The following is a 14,263-nucleotide window of genomic DNA, read 5'->3' on the forward strand; positions in this document are numbered from 1 at the left end:
CGCTGCAGGCGCAGCTCAAAGGAAAGAGTTAGACGTCTATAAACAGTCACATTGACCCTGACGTGATTTGAACACGCAACCTTCTGATCTGGAGTCAGACGCGCTACCGTTGCGCCACAGAGTCACCTATCACTTTGCTGACCAGTAAGAAACACATCAGGGACTTTCCGAATCTCAATGAAGCAACATTATAATTCATACCGATTCCTGGGTGATGTTATGGTTCCCTCACGGAACTGAACTCTGGATTTCGAAGTTAGTAACTATTCCCCAGCTGTATTGTCTCCTTTTAGAAATAGATCTGATACAACTCATCTTTTTCTTCATGACAGGAGCTTTTAGGTCATAGTGCCTCAGAGGGAAGCTCCAAACTCTGATCAATGACCAGCATCAGTTGTTTAGGTTTGGGCATCAGGTGTAGGAAGCCACCAGTCCCTTCCCTTCAGGGAGCCATCGTAAATGAAGAAAGCAGAAAGGTTTACTCTAGACCTGCTGGGCTGGTCCTGTTTGTGTGGGAGCTTTCTGGTGTGACCTCCAGAAGAGCTGGAAGATGTTGTGGAGGGCAAAGACAACTGTCATAAAACATCGGTTCCATATTCAGGGTTTTTGGGGACTTGATGAAATCCACCTGGCTGCAGCCAGAAATCAAGATTCTAGTGTTTGCCAAGGAAACAAAGCAGAGAATACACAAGCGACTGTGGCCAGTGGGAAGTGTGTGTGTGTACTTGCGTATGTGTGTGTGTGTGTTCAAGTGGCAGAAGCAGATGTTTTAAGGAATTTAGAGATGTTAATATGCGTGTGCATGTGTTTATCTGCACATGCAAACTGTTCATGGGAAATGACAGAGCGGGAGTCGGAGAGACAGGCGAGCATGAGAGCAAAACAAATCCACAAAAACTCCCTCTCTCTCTCGCTCCTTGGCTCCGTGTCTCAGGAAGGACCCTTTTAAGGATCCTGGCCCTCCGTCAGGTCACACTCTTCCTCTCGAAGAGGACTCGCAGCTCACATAAATCAAACCTCGCTCCCGGCCCCTCCGCCCCCGCCATTAATCGCGACAGCTATCTGGATGGGCAGACGCGGCGTGGAGGATGTGGTCGCTCCTCCACACACAGCCTGCCAGGCCAGAATCCCAGGGATGCAAACAAACTCTCCGGCCCAAGACCATCACGCTCCCCGTCTCCTGTTTTATTCCTCCTCTGACAAATTGGAGCCTCAGATGGAGAAATAAGACGCTGCAGAAGTGGAGGAGTTGGAACTTCCAGGAAAGATACGGGATAGTAAAATGGTTTCCTGGATGTAAAACTGAGGGGAACAAACTCATCCGTGTGCACCTACAAATTCATACAACATGTCGCACATCTGACCCACAAGGCCGCGAAGGAAGAGTAAAAATCCTTTCAATCCATAGCTGTGTGTGTGTGCGTGCGCGCGCGTGCGTTTGTGTGCGCATGTGTGTCTGTTGGCAAAAGACTCTGGCAGTTATGCTGATATTTAATTAGGTTAAAAGGTGCAGCAAGGAAGGCAGCCAGCTGCACACACCCTTCACACACACACACACACACACACACACACACACACACACACACACACACACACACACACACCCTGATCTTAACTTTAACTGTCACAGTTGGCCACTGCTAAGTCTAAACCCCCAAAATAAATGCAAAGCATTATGAAGTACAACGTTTCAACCAAAGTGACAGTGTTTGATAACTTCTGCATTTCTTCCAGGCCAATAACAGTAAAGTTGAATCAGCACACAGCTCAGGCCTCTAATAATAAAATATCGGGACATCTCATTTGTTTCAGTGACAACCGGCAATATTTCATTCAGATCTCTGAGAGATCTGTGCAACTTTACTGAACTCTTTGTGTTGTTAAAAATCTGTTTGTTTTGGATAGTTTTGTGAGTCGTGTGTAAAACATTTTGGAGTCGACACTATAAAGCCCAACAATGCAACAAATGCAGTTGTCATTACCTTACGTAATAACATTCCTTAGTTATATTTGATGTTCGAGTTGAGCAATCTTTAAGTGGTGTGGCCGATTTATCAGAGTTGCAGCAACGATCAAATAAAATAATTCCCCATGATTAAACTGTTTGAGTTAATTACCTCAAAATAGCTGAAGTAACTCATCAGGTGTCACAGTGCTGTATTTCAGTCCCTACGATGTAAGAGGACCACATGGAGAGAAAAGACAAGGACATGAACACACACCAGTGTGTCCAGGCTCGCTTTGAGGGCTCCTCCTCTGCCACGGCAGCTCGGTGGCTAACCTGAGGCATTTCCTTCATCACGCCGTAACCTCAGCCCCAAAACCACATTCTGACCCCACGACGTGGAAAACAATGCTGGCTGCAGACTTTCAGACCCCACAAGAGCCGTGTGTTCTTTGGACCTCACGATGAAAGTCAGTCCAGAAAAAAGAAACACGGCGAGGTACGCGCTGCAGCGACCGTTTGCTGTGAAACTTTTTCTTCCGTGCACATTTTCCACCTGCTGCCTGGCTCGCTCCTCATTACTCCTGAGAACGCGTTGCCAAATTACACCAACCGAACCAGCAACTCTGTGTTTATTTTTAGTTCTCATACAAAGTGAATGTGACTTCTGTTTTTTTCTTCAACCTTGAGTCCTACAATGCGTGCTTGTGTATTTTAGAGGGATTCAGATGGTTAAATAATTACATATAAGACAATGTTTATTCTTTCATAGCTGAGAAATATAAGAATTTCATCTTATAATTTCATCTTCTTCATTCATCGTTTAAGACGCAGCACAACCAGATGTCTGAAATATTAAAAAAAGCTAAATGCCCTTCTCTCAAATGGAACTCTGTCTCTCTGTAGGGGGCGCTCTGAAGCCTCATTTCAACTCACACTTTCTGTGTAGTTCCACTTTTTGTTACTGACTGACCGTTCATGTCACAGATGTCGCTCAAAATTACTAGCAAAATTAATTCGAAGATTATTAAAATTTAATTCATTATTTGGATTCTCTTTGGATTGATTCAGTTTTGAAATTGAATAAAAAATACTGCACTAATTGACTGTATTTTGTGGTTATGAAATTCTGATTTTATATCATTAAATTATTATATTATTATTATTATTATTGTATGAAAAGATGTGCAGTACTTCACATGTGATGTTTCATTTTTTTAACCGTTGGGATCTATTTACCGTGTGCACCAACTACCTGTTGACTATTTCCTGCATCCTTTTTGTGTTTTCCTGTGTTCCTTATGCAACCACCCTCCCCCCCAACCCACCCCCCACCCCCATCCACATGCACACAGCAGAGCATTCTGTCACCGCCTCAGATGACGATGATAAAGTGTGAGAGACGTTCACAGTTTACCTTGGAGAAGCAGAGGTTAGGAAATGTAACGGCACATGTGGGAATTCTTCACCAGATGACCCCCACCACTAAAAAAAAAAAAATCACACACATAATTGACTTCCCATGGAACAAAACATTATCTTACGTCCTACTGCCTTCACACACAACACACACACACACACACACACACACACACACACACACACACACACACACACACACACACACACACACACACACACACACACACACACACACATCCCTCTGCTTCTGACAGACACACCTTTGACCTAAAGGTTTCGCCAGACAAAGTGACATCACTTCCTTTCTGGCAACTTGACAGATGCCTCATCAGTGGAGTTGCTCCAGGCTTGAGAGAGAGAGAGAGAGAGAGAGAGAGAGAGAGAGAGAAGGAGGGAGAGAGAGAGAGAAAAAAAAAACAATAATGATAATAATTATACCTTCACACGTAATGAGCAGCAGAGCCCACGGGCCACAATACATAACAGCTGGGCCTGGGAGCTGTCAGACAGCGAGATAGTGAGCAACGCTCGCTGCTAAGCAGAGACAGATGTGAATTACAGCTTGTGACACATAGCTGTGTGGTTAGTAACGGGCCGGGGGCGGGCTTGGATCTAAACACCGTAATATAGTGTTGCAGGAGGCCTTTAAAAAAAAAAAAGAAAAACACAAAAAAACTCTGCGCTGAAGTTTGATGTTTTGTTGCTACATTTTGAGGGAGTTTTATTGTGTGTAGATGTTCCCACAGAAGGCTTTCGGCACAAAGTGCTCCTGTGGGAAGCTGCTATTTAAAGATGATAGTCTTAGCAGGTAAATAAATTACACTCACCACCAGTTTGCTCACGATTTAACCAATAAAGGCCCTGCTCCTTAATACGATAACTTAAAAGACGGAGGAGACTCCGCAGGTTTGCGGTCTCTGGCGGTGCTGCGTCTGTGTGGGTGAAGGTGACGGATGCCCCCGGGGCCAGATCACGCCTCAGATATGAGAACAGGTCCTGCCACAACAGCTACGGGCCTGCAGCGCCTCCTCCATCATCACTCCCTCCAAATCAATTCACGAAAAGAAACCTCCACAAACAGTTTGACAGGATAACAACCTCGAGCAACTGACTTAACTCCAAGGTAAAACGTGCCGGTTGATCTAAACCACTGCAAACACAAACAGAACAGACGAACCCCTGAATGTGGATCATTGCCTCTACTCCAGCCTGTCCACACCGACTGACATGGCTAATCGCTGAGTCTACAACAACTCATTCATGTTTACCAGATGGACTATCTCAAGCATGTGGTTCCGAGGCAGGGTATTTACAAAGGTGTCTAACGAAACTAAGAGCCTGATCTGCTCCAGGTTTGTTCAGATAAAAGGTGATTAATGGAGACGGACTGAGCATTGAGTCTGACAGATGATTAAAACAACAAGCGCCATCCATTTATTTAGTGGGTTGCCTCTGTTCCAAAAAATAAGGAGGAGTTCATGCTGTACGACACACAATGTCTCAAAAGGCTTGTATTGATTAGAGTTGTGTCTGGTATTGAAAACCCGCTCAGTCTTAAACAGCTGCTGCTATGGTGAGAAGCTCTGCCACAGCTGGCCCTCCGTGGCTTTTGTTGGTGAACTTCACTCTAACACTCTCTTTAATTGACTTTTAAAGTAAAAACTGCATATTTTTTCTTTCAGAAAAAAATACGTTAACAACTTTTTGAAAATGGTAGAAACGCTGAAAATGGAGCCACTGTTCCTGACCACAAGAACAACATGTGATAAGCATTAACAATGGTGAGTAACAATAATGACAAACGATGCAGTCGGATTGCTATTCTGGTGACTCTCAACTTTAAAACTACCAAGTCCCAGGACTGAAATGCATGACACTTTCAAACGTTGCTACTGTCCATCTACTGAGCATGTGCAGAAGAACTATTTACTGCAGCTGTGGTGCACATGTGCAGTAGCAACGTCTCAGGAAAGCTGCGTTTCACTCCACACCAATGGAAAAGGAGTAAAAAGGAAAAGTCTTTTTTCAAGAGTTCCATCTTGGGAGTGGTTTTCAAAAATTTTGCTGTCTCTCCCAGTAGTGCTGTTGTGTAAATGGATGTCCAAAACTTGAAAACTGTGTTGTTCAAATGAGGCCCAAGTATCCTATGTGTGAATCTGAGGAACTGTAGTTTCTGTAAATATAACCAGTGTCCTTAGTGTGAACGTGTGTCGCCTGCTGATATGTTGACATTAAACCTGCACCATTCAAGAATCAACCCTCAGTGAGTCCTTTTCTAGATTCGAGATGTCCCTAAAGCTTCTCCTATAACTGCTGCATTATGCATGTTTTCACAAACTCACTCTTCACCTGTATTCCTAAATACACACATACTGAGTTCATCAGGAAAAAGGGTTGAACAGACAGGTATGCAGCAGTGACGACAGCCATCGAACTGAGAGTGTTGGCTGTCCGGAGGAGGCTGGGTAATGTCTCCAGCAGCGCTGCTGAGATTCCCGTCCCATACTTTTGTTTTTGTAAAGCAGTGATCTCATGCTCTCTGCATCTGGCTTCTGGTGATCAGAGTCGAGAAAGTTCCTGAGCGAGGCCATGTTTTATACATCAGCCGCGTTCTTCAGCTGGTGACAATCAGTAATTTGTGTTAAATTGAGCTGCTCACCGTATATCAACCCCTATCCGTCCATCTTCTCGCTCATGCATGCCTGACTCCAATCAGATCACCACAAGTTTTTTTGTTCCTCTTTTTTGCAGCAGAGTGAAACTACTTAAAACTCAGAAGCTGCCAGATGAGCCAAATTTTCATCAAAAATGGTTCAGGCATCCATATGTTCTATGAGAAAACACACACACACACACACACACACACGCACACGCACACGCACACGCACACGCACACGAATATGTTTTTATTCAAACTGTAGACACAGCCAGTCAGAATCAGGCATGAAGATAAACAAAGCAGTCTGAACTAATCAGCGGGCAACAAGGACCTCTGGTGGTAGAGAACTAGAACTGAAAACAGCATTAGATCCTTGACAATCCATATATCCTCAATATCTTATCAGCGGGATTGAATTTTTAAGACTCCTCATATGAGACCTGGGCGTGTGTTAAAGAATACCATATCAAGAATTTGACATAAAAACACATTTCAATGAGTGAATTAAAAAAAATATATATTTTGGTCTGAGAACCTCTTTCACTAAAATTTAAGCTTCAAGATTGACATTATATTTGATGCAGCAGGAAAGCATGGATAAAACATCTTGTTGATTTAAAAAAAAAAAAACAATCACGCCAGATAAGGGATGCAACTTTTTTCACACTGTCATTATCCTGTTCAAAAAAAGTTGAATTCTCTGGCAAAATGAATATGTGGGGAACTGCTGCCTCCTACTGTTCAAAAGTAGGAGTTACTGCTTGAATGATAAATTTAAAATTCAGCCACACGGTCTATAGGTGATTTTTTACTTTGAGAAGTTGCTTTTTTTATTACAATATGATCCTACCATCGACATTTGTGCATAAAGATAACCTGTGTATGGAGGTTGGACATGCATTTTTAATATTTGTTAATTTATTATTTATTTTGAGATATTTTGTCTCGGTTTTCTCTTTTTTCCTCTCTCTCTGATTACTTTTTCTAATGCATTCTAAGCTTGAGGGACTCTTCAAAGTTTTAACAGCAAGCCGAGGAATTAAAAAGCCACAAAAGAAATCGACTGTCAAAACACTGCTCCAGGTGAGGCTCGAACTCACAACCTCGGCATTGCTCTACAGTGTACTGTCATATAAGTACCGCGCGCTAACCGATTGCGCCACTGGAGCTCACTTCATTGGCCGTGCAGTTGGGTTTATGAGTATGAACCGGTCCAGGCGCGCACTAACATGTAAAATTATTTGTATTTAACAGCACGTCTTTTGCCTCGCGCTAAAGTTTTACATCATTGCGAATTCCTTATTTTTCAGTGTTCATTTTTTCCCTTTCAAATATGCCAGCGGGGACCGACGCGGAGAGTTGAAACGAGCGATGAACTACGACGTTAACGGCAATAAAATCGATGGCACCGAATGCAGAAGCGCAGCTTATCTCTGCACAACCCGTAGGAGGCTATTTTCAATTTATAGTGTGGCTCTGCGGCTCCATTCTGATAATAATCAAAAATAATCACGAGTTGCAGCCCTAATGTATCAATGCTTAATGAGTAATAATTACACACAGAGGTGTTGTACTCCCATGCCAGTTTTGCTGCTGGTCGCACGTCTTTTTTGTGGATTTAGTGTGCAATATCCCCACACTATGAATGACTTCTTTCACAAAGTTTTCTTGCCTAACACATCTTTCGCCGGCCACCTCCGCCATCTTGCTGAATTTGGACCGCGGCGTGCACAGTGTTCCAGACTCCCCAGTAAGGAGAGTAGCTATTGGCTGTCACTTAATGACGTCATAATATAATTTGCATACACACTAATTCGCATAATACTCCGAAGGAGAGAGTAACATTTTGGGAGGGACAGAAAGAGAAAAAAAACACCCCAAATATGTTTTGAACTAGAATCGAATTTTCTTCAATTAATTCTTGATTTGTTTAATTTTTAATTTTTCCTTTGAAATAGGCCATCATCTCTAAAAAAAAAAAAAAAAAAGTCTAAATTCTTTGTCTAGACTCACATTATACAGTATAAGCAATTTTATCATGTATTGTTAAATGTTACAATATCAAATTTAAAGCGACACTAAGGAACTTTTCAACCTTAATAAAACATTTTAATATCTTTTGTGATGATCGGTGGCGGACCGTGCATTTCACATTAAGGCCTTCAGAACAGATCCGCCTGAACCAATCCACCTCTCAATAACTATTTTGTCTACAAAAAAAAATCTTATTATGCAGATATGCATATAAAGAGATGTTGCACAGCAGATATACTTGTGCAGCCAGAATAAATGCCTTTGCTGAAGTGCACAATTCTCCTACTACATCTGTGCACATGCAATAAGCATCAACAACTTAATAAAACAGCAATATTATTTAGGAAAAGAGGAACATTTTACTCACCAAAATCCCGATTATTTGAAAACAAAATACATCCTCCTTTCCTTCCTCAAAAAGAGTTCAATTGCTCTGTCATATCGATTATCCGTGAGTTTCAGTTCCATAAAGCCAGGACTGAAAGTCCAGCTTGCCCTGTGGTATTTCTGGCATAAGTTTTATTTCTCCTCAGGGCTTCTTCTTCTTCTTCTTTGGAATAATTGAGGTAGGCGACCAACAACTTAGGTGCATACCGCCCCCTACTGTATCTCTTGGTGAATGTAAATCAGAGGGCCTGGATATGCTGTTGTTAGAAGCTAGAAGGCGCTGAGTCGCCAACTCGAAATCTGATTGGTTGAAGCAACTGTCTGATTGGTTGAAGCAGCTGTCTGTTTGACGCTTCACTTTACTTCACTGCGCCATCAGGAACAGATAGCGAAGGCCTCGGGCAGATTTCTTTGACCCTAGCAACAGATGATGCCTGAAATCTGATTGGTTAAATGATTTAATATGAAAAAAACATGTCTGGAAGCAGCGCAACCACGGGAAAACTATGAAAGGAACTGGAACATACCGTTTGGAATCATTTATTAATTATTTATGGACAAAATATAATTTACATCAGTCTGTAATTCAGATAATTTTTAGGCCAGCAGAGAAGGCTTTGCAGGCCCTGACGGCCCACCGCTGGTGATGATACATCGACTTACAACTAGTTGAATGACCCCTCTGTCACGGGCTGAGGGTGTCAGTATTAGGTGCGTTCGACGTGAGAAAGCCAGAGGCAGACTTTTAAGACTTTTGAGCCGCCCAGCCCAGATTTGGCCCGGCGTCACTGATAGGACCTACGTAGGGCATCAAAAACTCGTGAGACCCAAACGAGATCGGTCACAGTGGTAGCCGCTGTGAGCTGCTCGAGAGCAACTCACCGCGGCTACCTGGCCCACCTCTCTGTTTCATACAGGTTATCAATGATAACACGCTTCATTTGCATCAATAAACACCCCCCACGGTGGGAGTCATGAGAAACACAAACATGGAGAACCATTACATAAATATCACTATTACCTTCAAACCATCGCCCTTAAACAACACAATTGAGAGCTCTGTACAAAAAATTTAATTAATGGAAACTCCTACATTGACAAATGAGTGTCAAATTTTAAATCCAACACAGATAACTGGTTTTAGTTCTCATGGAATAGTTAAATGCCAACTAACATTACATGTATCCTCTATAAACTTCAATAAATTATACATTTACAAGCTCTCAAAATATCCTATTCACACAAACTACTACTATGCACTATGTCAATTCCTCTATACTATTGGTCATGCTGTCATTCATCTATGAATAAGATGACAAAAGTAATACAGTCAACTACTCTAACTACAAAATTTCCAGCGTGTGCCCATTTAGGGAAGAAAACATTGTCTGCACCGTAAACACTTCATCTGCAGCCAAGGTTTTTGAGAGTCAAACGCTACAATGAATTGGTACAATAACATTACCAAGTGAATTTCACACAAATATCAGGTGACATCCCTGTCATGCCATTCTAGTTAAATGTTGTGCTCATTTCTCATATTTTTACAATCTGTGACCTGTTTGACAGGTCTATTATATAGTTACTAGGTTCTCAAAACATAACTTGTCACTTACTATGGATATAAATATAATAAATCAGATTATCAGTGGCTGTATGACAGTGGTTATGTTCAGCATGTAGTTCATGATCAAGCAAGTCATCAAACTCGACTTCCTCACTGAGGACGTACGCAAACGCGATCTCAGCCATCAGACTTTCAGCAGACTTATAACTCCGCCCCACGGCTGCTCCGTCTACTTCGTCTAGCTCCGTCTACTCGGGCTTTGCCATCGTGAACGCACCCACCGCTTTCACTTGGACTAAGCAACTGTGAGGAGGGTGGTAGGAACCCTGCACACTAAAAAAACTCCAAATGGGCGGACTGCTTTACGGCATGCGTCACATCATGATATAACATTGTTTAACCACCACTAGATCCATTACCTCGTCGTTATCCATCCTTCATACAGCCACTGGAAACAAATGTAGGCGAGTTCAGTCCGACAGCATGCCACCGGGAGCAGCGTTTTACGACGCCACACGCTAGTCCTCATGGGAACTGTAGTATTCGTTCAGGCAAAACACTACCGCTTTTGTCCACTGGCACCGCCAAAATCAAACTGAAAGTAGTGTCACTTTAATCAAAAGTTCTGAGGTGAACTAACAATAAAATATTTTACATATCATTTTCTATCAAATATGTCAGTGATGCATTAACGTAAATATTCATCGATTCACACATCTAAATCCAAGTATATATGTGACTGGATGATTGTAGTTCTGGTGGTCATTTGTGGTGATTCCAGAAGAAGGGATGATATTCAGACTGGAATAGGAATGTGAGCGTGCTATGCTCATATAAAAACGGAAGGAAATTAGAGTTTATAGTATCGCAGTAAATCATTGACTGTTTGACAGATTTACATATTGCCAGTCGCTACGGATTATGTTTGTTGTTTACATAGAGTTCATAGCAGTACTGAAGTTAAGCAGTGCCTCTTTCAGTCCAGCAGAGGGCACATTGTTACTGTTAGATGGATAGTCAAGTGTGAAGCACAGGGAAGAAGAATGCAAGTATGGAATCCCCCAGAGTGGTGACTCATCACTCTGGGATTCCTCATCAGATCATCGGATTACATTAAAGCAGTACGATGCAAGATTTGCTGTAGCGCTCCTACTGGTCTCCTGTGAAAGCTCACTGTCGTAAACGTCCCCCCCCCCGCCCCGCGTGCACAGAGCGTCTCACTCCCATTTCCTTTTCTTCCGCTCGTTAGACAAAGTTGTGTTCTGTCTTTTTGGTTCTACCATCCGTGAGCACCTCAGGGTGGCGTTGCTAACGCTAGCGAGGGTTTCATGTTTGTTTTACGCGCTTTTGTTAAATCTTCTGCAGCGGCAGTTCCTCGCGCTGCTCGGGAACTTCTTCCGGTTGCTCCTTCTGTTGTAGACATGCCTGCCTCGCGCACTCAAACTTATTGGAAAACAAACATTCGGAGATGCTCAGTGTAGCGAACTCACTCGCGCTCACGTCTACGAGAGGAGGTGCCACTCCTCTTTATTTTTCAGTTACCAAACGGAAATTAGAACCAATCAACACATTGTGCAAAGATCGTCTATTTCAACACAATGACAGATATCGCACTCCAACAGCTTTTATACTTGTAATCCCGTATGAGTGCCGTAAAGCAGGTTTGTTCTCGTGAGATGTTGTCGGGTCCGCTCCTCTGAAATTGCAAGCGCTGTTTTCAGGACACAGACCCCGGGGGGAGTAAAGGGACAGGCGAATCACCGAGACAAGTCTTTGTTTACCCCCACAGGGATTCTGAAACACATTTATTGAGGTAAAAAAGTTGCAAAGTTCTGCTTTAAAACAATTCAAATTGATCTGGGGCGCACAGAGCTGCAAACCTGAAGAAAGCCAATTAAAACGCAGCCTCGGGTCACATGATCACCTTACAGGACTGAAGAAGACTGAAGAAGAAGCGCCAACTTTTTCTGGAGTTTGACTGCCGCCATAATTTTTGAAGAGCGGAGATTTCTGCATCTGTATTGCGCCTTTAAAAGTGCCTTAAAGCTTGTGTCCGGAGTTTCTGTTCGTTTCCAACGTATGTATCATTTTTCAACAGAGCTTAAATAACTGACTAGCAAAATCCTGCCTACAGCACCTTTAAGTGGCTGTTGTTGGTAGCATGTCTGCCGTCATGAGGCAGGCTGAGCTTCAGTAACATGCTGGCTCCCATTGTCTGGACTAGCTATTACGTTAGACTTTCAAGGATTTTGTAAAATGCTTTGCGTTATGGAGGAGTTGAGTGGGAGATTTTATATTTGGAACCGTAGCCGATCGAAAAAGTGGCCACATGCTGTTGAACTGCTGTAAAACATTACAACGGCAAATTAGCCTTTCGGCTTTCTCTGTGAACTTTGTTTTGCTTAATTTAGTTGCAATATTAACACTTTGAGAGATGCTAGTGCTCTGGTCTGGATTAGCTTTTCTGCCATCACCACCAGCAGAGGATAACTTGCTAGAGATTCAGGTTGGGTGTGCTTACAAATGTTTGGCTTTCAAGTATTGGGGGTCATTATGTTTTTTGTGAAGCTTTTTTATTGCATTTAAAGTAACACACTGCTTTGTCCTTAGCTTGACAAAAGAGTAGATTTTCAGTGAGCCAAAATGAAAGTGCACATACATTTTGCATTATTAATATATTTGCATTTGTTTATTTAATATTACCTTTGGTTTCACTAGGTGGTAATATTAAATAAACAAACAAACTTTGGATGCAAATATAAACCTGACATCTTTAGTGTGTAATCACTTCATATGGTTTAATTGTTTATGGTTTAATGTGTGTGTTTATGGTCCTATCTCTTCTTTCTGTAGCAGGAGGAGATCCTCTCCTGGCTGGCAGTAATTAACCAATCCCGGCAGGGGGAGCTGTGTATAAAAGTAGGTCAGTCTCATTGACACAGCCTCTGCCGCTGAGTCCGGAGTAGACCCCGCCCCTGGGCTTCCTCACTTCCTGGTGTGAGCCGTGTGAGCTGTGTTTGCCTGTTGGGCTGTGTTTGGGGCGCTTTTCCCCCTCATCTGTGGTCTAAGTTGCTGTTAGGTGAGTGAATACAGCTTTCCTTCCTGAGGCACACCCCTACTGTCAGGATCAGCTGCCTGTAATCAGCTGTCTGTGTTTAGGTGGCTATCGTGAGGTCACCGACCCCCCCACCTCTCCTACTGGGTGTGCCAATTAGATGTTTTTCTGCCAGGTATGCAGTCTAGACACCCTCATATTCTAAGCTGGTTCATGCAGGTGTATGACTGCCTTTATCAGCTGTATATTAGCAGTGACTGGTCAATCTGCAGTGGAACCTGCCAGCTGTTTGTCCTTCCTGGTTGCTGCCACGACCAGCGTTGGCCCCCCTTAATCACGCCTGGTCTGCCTCTGCTCCGTGGAGTCGGCCGCCTGCAGTTCGCTGCACTCCAATCCACTGGCTGACCTCCTGAACAGAGCTTGAACGCTTGTGGAATGCCCGGCGGAAGACGGAAGCGATCTTTTTGCTTTATTATCTTTTCTTTCTGCTTTGATTAATTTTGTCGAAGACAAGTGTTGGTATATTTTGTTGTTCTATTGGTTACTGTTTGTTTTCATTCTTTTGGTTATTTTCATTTATTTTTGTTTTGTTTGGGTTTGGCAGTTACAGGTTTGCATTTATTTATTTTATTTGAGTTGTGGCTGCCCTTCCCCTCGTGTTTATTTATTTTCTTTTTTTTTTTTTTTGAATGTATGAATGTGAGGGGGAAAACCCTTTTTGACTCCCCTTGTCTTTTTCCCTCCCTTTCAGAAGCTGAGCATGACGGTGGCGGCATCGGTGTCCCTGGGTGGTGGGTCTCCCTCCCGTGTGATGTGCTGCGCACCCCTTTTTGTTTGAGTGTGTTCACCTTTATTTTCAGCGAGTGAGGGTGTCCACGTGTGTCTGGGGTAATCCCTCCGAGGCCTTCATTCGCCTTTATTACCCGTGTCCCACCAGTAAGCCTCAGCTCCTGATTGGGCTTCCTCCCCTCTTCCCCTTCTTTTAAAGCGATACTTCAACATTTTGGCAAATTGGCCCATCTAGGGCAATTCGGTAGTCATTTAGAACAGCCTACTTACTTTTTTTGAGGGTGACCTGTTGTTTATTCAGCGGTGGGTCTGAGGAGAGCTTCATGGCGGACATAATGGTAGTGGATGGTACGGTTGCTTCCCTCATCAAACTCATCAAATACACAATTCAACAACCCCAAAACA

The 14,263-nt window shown here is 43.0% G+C and overlaps 2 non-coding genes across 2 annotated transcripts; both read right to left on the reverse strand.

Annotated features, from left to right (window-relative positions):
- Positions 1-52: 52 nt before the first annotated feature.
- trnaw-cca (transfer RNA tryptophan (anticodon CCA)) lies at positions 53-124 on the reverse strand. The gene has a single exon. It is a non-coding gene; the product is annotated as a tRNA-Trp (tRNA).
- A 6,977-nt stretch (positions 125-7,101) lies between these two features.
- On the reverse strand, positions 7,102-7,195 carry trnai-uau (transfer RNA isoleucine (anticodon UAU)). Its single transcript has 2 exons — positions 7,158-7,195; positions 7,102-7,137 (listed from the first exon to the last, which is right to left on the reverse strand). It is a non-coding gene; the product is annotated as a tRNA-Ile (tRNA).
- Positions 7,196-14,263: the final 7,068 nt, after the last annotated feature.

Source organism: Salarias fasciatus, chromosome 13 (assembly GCF_902148845.1).
Source record: "Salarias fasciatus chromosome 13, fSalaFa1.1, whole genome shotgun sequence".
Lineage (NCBI taxonomy): Eukaryota > Metazoa > Chordata > Actinopteri > Blenniiformes > Blenniidae > Salarias > Salarias fasciatus.